Here is an 8157-nt window from a genome sequence, read left to right as displayed (position 1 = left end):
ACCTTGAGTGTAATTTCACCAGATTCCCAAATTCTCACTTGATATACATTAGTGTGAATAAAATGTATGTATTGGTTATCTTTTACAGGCAGAAGGTATAAGAAAGACAAACTATTATATGGAATGTAGTAATAGCCAGTTGTAGCCCTCCTATAGTCCTTATAATTCTCAAGCTTTATTGTTAATGTTTTTTTAATAGGTAATAACATTCACATGATTCAAAATCCAAAAGTGATGAAAGTATACGTAAGTATACAAAGTAAAACGAAGTCCCCCAAACTAGCTGATTTCCCTGCCCAATAAGTGTTAACCGTTTCTGGTGTCTCTTTTCCTGAGATATTTCATGCAGATATTAGCAAATATATGTACTTACGTTGTCCCTTTTCTATATAAATACTCTACTGTGTATCTTACTTTTCCCCACCTAAGATTTCCAAATGAGAAAATAAAGATCACCCACATTTTTTATAATGGTTACAAAGTAATCTAATGCATGAATATACCATAATTTATTCAGCCTTTATTGTCAGACATTTAGGTAGTTTACAGTCTTATTTCCTTTACATGTGACACTTCAGCTGGGTTTTAATAAATTCTTGTTTATTAGGACTCAATATGCAGCGCTTCCTGTTGTATTTATTTTGTGCACATAGTGATGACTAGAAACCAACCATCACCATAAATACCTTGATTGAGTGATTAAAGATTTTCTATTAAAAGCAACACCATGCTGGCTTTTATGTGAGTACATCTTTGCCCACTTCAGTTTAAAGGATGTAATGTTGAGAAGGAATGACAACATCAACCAGAGAAACCACATGGTCTTTATATTCACAAGGGCAGAAGGGGCATGCTTGCAGTGTTTACTTAGCATAATGTGTGCTGGATATTTTCCTGAAATTATGGTGTTGACATATGAGTAAACTCATACTTTAGCATTAAGTTAGGAAAAACTGAAAATTTGGGGGGGATGTAAACATGCAAATTAAAAAAGGAAGCCTTTGGGAATTCCTCCAAAGCTATTTAAAAAGTCTTAAAAGGCTAAGATCATGTTTTGTGAAACATCTAGTTTTACGGTTAGAAGGCTTTGCCAACTGGGGAAAAATTAGTTTCTTTCCAATGGAAGTATGCTTTTGTTGTTGAGTAACTATATAGAATGTGTTGGAGTCTTTGCTGTTAAGTATAGAAATGAGAAGAAGGGGAAAGTAAACTCTTGGAATTGGAAGGGCTCTTATATGAGTGATTTTCTTGGCTTCAAGATTGTTATGAAAAGTGAAATATTTAGGTTGAATATTTGCATTTCTACTTAGTAGGTGATTGAGCTTAGATACTTAATAGAAACATCATATTAAATATTAAAGTATTTTATGTTTATTTTACCTCATTTAATCTTCACAGTAGTTCTAAGAGGTAGGTGGTATTTGTCCTCATTGGGAATCTGAGGCTTAGAGAGGCTGCATAACTTGCCCAAGGTCACAGCAAATATGTAATGGTGTCATGATTCAAATGTAGTTCTGTGCAAATTTAAAATCCATTACCTTAAACACTAAGCTAAATTGCCTGCCATTTATAATCTCTAAATCATGCTTGCAAATCTATAAAATGGAGATGACATAGTACTTGCAAAATGAGGTAATATGTGAAAAGTGGTTTATATATTGTACTATAGGCTAATTATTATGAAATAGATAAAATATCAAGGTAGAAGGTTTTACTTCCTCTTGCACTGATTATAAGTCATTCCTTCCTGCTCTTTTGATCTGAAGCCCTCAAGTTCTATATTTACATTCCATTTTTATTCACTCTACCAGCAATGGGACTGGGACTGGGTGAAAGGGTGGTCTCTTGGGACAAACTGCATGGTTAGTCATGTTTTTTATCTCACCACTTTTATTTCACATGTACTCTGAGTGGTTTCCTCCTGTACTAAGAGGTTAAAACAATCAGTATTTTGGGCTAAAACAGCTGACAGTGAATAGGGAACAAAACTTGGGAGTCTGTTCCGATAGCAGCGCCCTACAGAACTATCTCTAAAAGAGAACTATGCCAAGCAACCGATTTAGCATATACTTCATTTACAAAGTTTTGTATTTTCCTTTGCTTCAAGTTGAAGATGGAATCTACTGAGGAAGGCAGACCTGGGTCTCAGCACCCTGTGTACCGGCTCAAGTGGCACTGTGAAAACCTCTATAACATCTGCGGACCCCCTAAAAGACAAGTGAGCTTGGATTTGGACATTCTCATTAGGAATGGTTATAGGTTGATGAGACCATAAAGGCAAGTACTTGAACTTTGACCAAGATATGATGCCTTAAAGTGTTCTCTGTGTCACAAGTACATGTCTTTTTTTTATCGAAAAAAGGTAGGAGGTTCTTTGAGTTACTGTTGTATCCCAAATTGCTAGACACACAGTAGGGTCTGAGAAAAACTCAATAAAACAGAAGCATCAGTTGATTTAGTATTACCAAGTTTTAGTTTGTCTCAGGCTTTCATGAAGCATCTGTTTACATATATAAAATGAACTTTTTGGCTGTGAGCACCAGTATAATTATTCTCCTGTAAGAAGAATACTTGGATCATGGAGTTTTGAGGTAGACATTATTAAAACTATAGGAACCTCTGACTTCGTGTCTTGTTTCTTGTTGATGGTCCCTTATTTAATCTCAAATGCTGCTGATCTGAAAACATTTTTCATAATTAAAACTTTCAAGTATAGGACAGAAAAGAGTAAAACAACACTTTGATTATATCTCTGAGGTACTTAAAACACCTGTTTCTTTCCAACCTACTGAGCCAGTATGTTCTCATTACATTCTGAAGCAAACCATCTTCTGTAGCTTTGCTTCTTATGTAGATAGTGGTATATTGAAATGAAAATAGGCAGTTTTGACAGAACTGGATTTAAAATCCTAGCTCTTAACAGCTAGTTGACCTTAGGAAATTTATTTAACTTCTCTGAGCCTCAGATTTCTTTGTAAATATTGGTTTGTTGTAAAGTTTGGTAAAACAATTTTCTATAGTTCTGTCAGTTTATTTTAGTCATACCTATCCTCCAAGGCACTGCTGTCCAACAGAACTTTCAGTGATGGAAATGTTCTATATTTGTAATGTCCAGTGTGGTACCCATTAGCCAAATGTGGATATGAAGCAACAAAAAGCGACTGGTGTGCCTGAGGAATTTTAAATATAACTTTTTATTTACAGGACAATTTTTATTATCCAATAAATTTTTATTGGACAATGCAATTTTTAAAAATTCAGACATATGACAATCTTAGTTTTGGGTGTAAAACATAATGATTCGATATTTGTATATATCAGAAGATGATCACCACAATAAGTCCGGGTAAGATCCATCACTACACCTAGTTACGATTTTCATTTTTTTTCTTTTTATGTGATGAGACCTTTCAAGATCTACTCTTAGCAACTTTCAAATATACAATACTGTATTTTAAGTGCAACTTTAAAGCCCATTCAAGACCTGCTTTTATCTTCATCAAGCCTTCCTTAACCAATGATTCTGTTCTTAACATTACTTGCCCTCTCTACCACTTATTTGGTACTTAGCATGGACATTAATTTTCATGAGTCTTGTTTTTCCAGCTAGATTGTATTTGAGGTTATGAATTTTTAAATCTCCACATTGCGGCATGAAAAGCAACATGATAGAAATATAATTGAAATATTTTTCATTAATAAGTTTTAAATGATCATTAAATGTAAGAGAAAAAATTTTCTAGTTAGTAATTAGGGGAAGAATAGAGAATAGTGTGAAGGTTCCCTGCAGTGATTAATTCTGTGTCCAGTCTGTTTCACCTGAAAATACAGTCAAGCTCTGGAAGAGGAAATGAGTTTCTTACATTGCCATCTTGTGGCTGACTTGGACTCCAAGCAATGTGAATGCAATTTTGCTGTCAAGGGAAGGTTTTCCTTATTGTGCAAAAAGTTTACTAAGAGTATTAGTTAAATAGAATCAGTATTAGCTCAAATGAAATTGAAACATGCATTGAAAAAAAATACTTTGGATTATCTTCTCATTTATCTGAACCTTAGCTTTTTCCTTTTTTTTTTTTTTTAGGATTTTCTGAATTTAATGACTGTTTACATGTGTTCTGCAGTCACACAAACCCACAGAGTTGAAACTGGCAGTAACCCATGCTATTTATTCCTCATCTCCCTGCATTTGTTCCCATGGCTGCCAAGCTCTGGTTGATGCCAGCACATGGTTTGGCTACTTCCTTTTATATACCTGTTCTCTTATTGTGAGGCTGTTGACTTATAATTGTTCAGAGATTGATTAGTTACTGCATAGTTTTACCCAAACTTTTAAATTTATACAGAGAGCTGAGGTTGTATAGAAGTCCTGCCCTAATCTGATACTGAATTTAGGTATTTGATGACATTCTACAAATAGATGGGTCAATTTATATTACTGAATGGAGATTCAAATAGAAAATGAGGAGTTTTCCTTGAGGTTAATTTTCCTCGAGGCTATATGGGTGTGATATGGTGTGGAGTAGGCTGGTATGCATTCAAGTCTTGTAATCATAACCTTTCTATATATTTTTTTTATTTTCCAGAGATGACACTAGGTAGATTCTATAATTCAACTTCATTCCTAGATAGAAGCTGAATTCATATGATACCAGAGGTAAGTGTGAAAGAAAAATCTTCATTTTTACTTCATTTGGATTTTTAATCACCTAGCAAGTTTTGGGGCTCAGTGTTCATAGTGGCTGAGATTTAGTAGTTGAAAAGCTTTGGTTCTAACCTTAAGAGAGTTTTCCTGGTTTAGGGATGAGGAGCTGGTGGTGGTTTGCCCTTCACCAGTCATTTACAGTTTGCCATGATGAAATGCATGTTAAGTCCGTGTTTCAGCTGATCATCCTGATTAAATACATGCTCTGAGCAGACTAAAGCTAGGGCAAACACCTGGAATTAAATTCTGCTTCTTGAAATATTTACTGGGTTCTAGCCTGTGATCCCAAGAAATTCTTAAATCTTTATGCATTTGATACTAAAACATTTTGTTGTGCTTTCATCTTTTGATCAAAAGGTCTCTTTGAGATAGCCAGAACTAGGGTGGAGAATCTTTAATCTAAAAATTGAAACAGTTCAGAAAAAGCACTGATATTTGATATAATTCTATCAACCATTTAACTTGGTAGTTTTTAACTAATCACTCTTTTATTAGTCTCTATATAAGATTAAGAGAATCTCAGAGTTGGTTAAATCAATTTTGTCAAGATCATATAATGCAACACCATACAGTGTTGTTTAAAAATTATGTTTACCTTTCTTGAAATGACAAGGTATTCATGATACATTAAGTTAAAAACAAGTTACAGAGCAATACACATAATCTTTTTTCTGCTTAAACATTTTTATGTACTTATTTACTTAAATCATCTGAAGGGATATACTCCAGTATTTGAGATTATTGTCTCTAGAATTGGGTTCTATGGGTTAACTTGTATATTCTGACTTTATTGTATTTATGGGTTATATAATTTAAAATTATTTTTAAGTAACCTAGATGGGACAGGCTTGTATTCTTTATCTGTGCCTGCATGTTATAGCAGAGGATCGGGTACATGTGAGGATGAGATATAGGAAATACAAATAATTCAAAGTAACATCAACACTTGAAGTACCTTTTTAGCTTTTGGCTATTTTTTGGCAGAAATGAAATTTCAGGAGACTGAAATCTGAGTTTGTTTCTAGAAACTTCTTTCCCAGCCTTGGAACTCTTGGGTGCTGTAAGTCCTGGATATACCATAGATGATGATAACATTTTTCTTTTACGGTAAGTCTTATGATGAAATTGAGAAGCTTTGACATACATGTAAATCTTTGAAAATTCAGCTTTGTGACATGGCTAGCAGCTGTGGCGCTACAAATTTTATTTCTTTAAAAGGCAATTAAAGATGTTATTTATTATCTAGTTTCTCATTTTGTCTATCTAGCTGGACCAGTTGATATTTAATGGTTCTTTTAGTTCTTGACTGACTCTAAAAATTTAGATGTAGTGATTCCTATAAGAGTCACTTGATGTATTAATTTTTAATAAATATTTTTTAGAACATTTATTAAAATGTTTATTAAAATGATTGGAGATAAAATTTGATGGCTGTTCCTCTCACTACTTGGAGCCTTAGGTAGTGGGCTTTTAGACCATCATATATCTAAGCTGACTTGTCTCACAGTACCATGGGGATGGGTTGGCTGTCCATTACTGCCTTCTTATTTTTGCCGAGTCAAACAATTACAAAGCAGGTTGTAATTCTAGATTTAAAAAATGTACCTGTGGTTTAAAAAAATTAAATACTGAAACTAAACTAAATTTAAAATAGGATATAGTTTATAGAATATAGGATATAGAACCCTTCGCAATAGTATTTGGATAGCATTGATATAGGGCTTTGAAAGAAAGAATTCTAGTGAATTGATTCTGGGAGTTACTGAAACATTATACTACTCTGATGTCATTTACATTTAAATTTTAAATGGTTTACTCAATTTGCTACTGAGTAATTGCTCACATATTCAGGGCAATATTAAAAATATCTTTTTCTTTGCAGTATGAAGTTAGATGGTTCTTCAGATTAAAGATGGACGCTGACTTTTTTCACCAGAAATGGTTTATAGCATCAACTTGCAAAAATGTAAGAGGCAGCAGAAGAAAGAATAAAATGTTTTACCATTCTTAGATTCTTTGCTAGATTGTAAACTCCATGAAGCAGGGCAACTTCCTTATCCTTAATGCTTGGCCCAGATTAGATACTCAGAAAATATTTGAAGTGATTTAAAATCTCTACTGATTTTATTTTATAAGTTCCTGGAAAATGGCAACCATTTTAATGAGATTTCAACAAAACATTTGCATGGAATAACTGGGACTTAAATTGTGACTATGATGTAAAATGTATCTATAGGTACATTAAACTATCTGGGTACTAATGAGTCTACTTAAAATTCTTTATCTGTTTATGATATTTGATCCTTTAAGAGGCAATAAAGAATGGCTGTAAAAACAACTTATGTATGTGAGGAACAGATGAATAAAAGCTTACTGATATTTATTAGGAAATCTTTTATTATGAACATTTTATGGCCTTATTGGACATTTATCATTGGTTTAAATTGCACATACCACTCGACTATGGTTAAAAAGACATTTTTGCTTTATATTTAATGTTGAAATATTCTCAGTTGTTTTGGCTAAATTATACTACAGGGAATTTTTTGCCCTATAGATTGTACTTATATCCGTGAGGGTACATTTAACATGCAAAGGGTGTAAAATAAATATCTAAATATTGGACGTTTGGTATACTTAACTGTGTTTGGAATGAAATTTAATACTCATGCTTATATCAGAATCACACAAATGGTATGCAATTATAATAACTTCTGTTAGAATATGAAACCTATTCTTTAAGATTATTCTACTAAAGTATAAACTTAGTTTTAGAGTATATGATGCTAACAGTCTAAGATTTAAAGATAATGGGAGGGAAAATTCTCTGAAACTCTTAGAGAAATGTGGTGCATAAATACTCATAATATAGCTGATAAGATACTTAGGATATCTATATAAGATCAAAATCAAACTTTCTGGTAAAAATATTTTTGAAAGGTGAAAGTAACCTCTAATGAAAGGGTATAAGTGATGTGTAAGCACAAATTGTGCTGTCAGTTTATCCAGACTCCACATATTAGGAAGAATGGATTAAAGATCATAAATGAAAAGGAGAGATTTAAACATATAGAAAAGCAGAGAATATGCCATTGGAGTAGACATAAGCACAAAAAGGAAAGACTGATAAATTTATGTACAGTAAAATTCAAACATGTTTGTATGTCATGTAACTAACTAGCAAAGGATTCCATATAAATCAAGGAAATGATCAAAGGATATGAATGGTCAGTTCACAGATGAACCTTGAATAGTCATTCACGAGAAAAGATGCTTAATCTCACTAGGAATCAAAGAATTCCACATTAAAAACAACATTGAGATACCATTTCACTATCATCAGATGGGCAAAAATAAAACAACAAAAAACCCTGACATTTTCACATGTTGCTGGGTCTGGAACAATGGGCTCATCTTTGCTGGTGGCATTAAAATTTAAGTTATACTTTGGACAG

At 33.0% G+C, this 8157-nt stretch overlaps 1 protein-coding gene and 2 non-coding genes across 9 annotated transcripts in view; all 3 read left to right on the top strand.

Moving 5' to 3' along the window:
• Positions 1 to 8157, top strand: part of CCNB1IP1 (cyclin B1 interacting protein 1) — a 24467-nt gene that overhangs the window by 3304 nt on the left and 13006 nt on the right. The window contains exons 1-4 of one of the 7 annotated variants that reach the window (XR_002778177.1): positions 73 to 741; positions 4584 to 4654; positions 5687 to 5809; positions 6585 to 7327. The gene's annotated coding sequence lies outside the window, so the exon portion shown is untranslated. Of the gene's footprint in view, positions 1 to 72; positions 742 to 2107; positions 2270 to 4583; positions 4655 to 5686; positions 5810 to 6584; positions 7328 to 8157 lie in introns of those variants that run through there. The other 6 variants (XR_002778175.1, XR_002778178.1, XR_002778174.1 and 3 more) reach the window with 6 other exon arrangements.
• Positions 4842 to 4918, top strand: LOC111733801. Its single transcript, XR_002778183.1, has one exon. It is a non-coding gene; the product is annotated as a small nucleolar RNA SNORD126 (small nucleolar RNA).
• On the top strand, positions 6128 to 6270 carry LOC111733800. Its single transcript, XR_002778182.1, has one exon. It is a non-coding gene; the product is annotated as a small nucleolar RNA SNORA79 (small nucleolar RNA).

Source organism: Pteropus vampyrus, unplaced genomic scaffold, assembly GCF_000151845.1.
Source record: "Pteropus vampyrus isolate Shadow unplaced genomic scaffold, Pvam_2.0 Scaffold642, whole genome shotgun sequence".
Taxonomy (NCBI): Eukaryota; Metazoa; Chordata; class Mammalia; order Chiroptera; family Pteropodidae; genus Pteropus; species Pteropus vampyrus.
The sequence above is the reverse complement of the archived record's forward strand: the minus strand, read 5'-3'. Positions and strand labels throughout refer to the sequence as shown.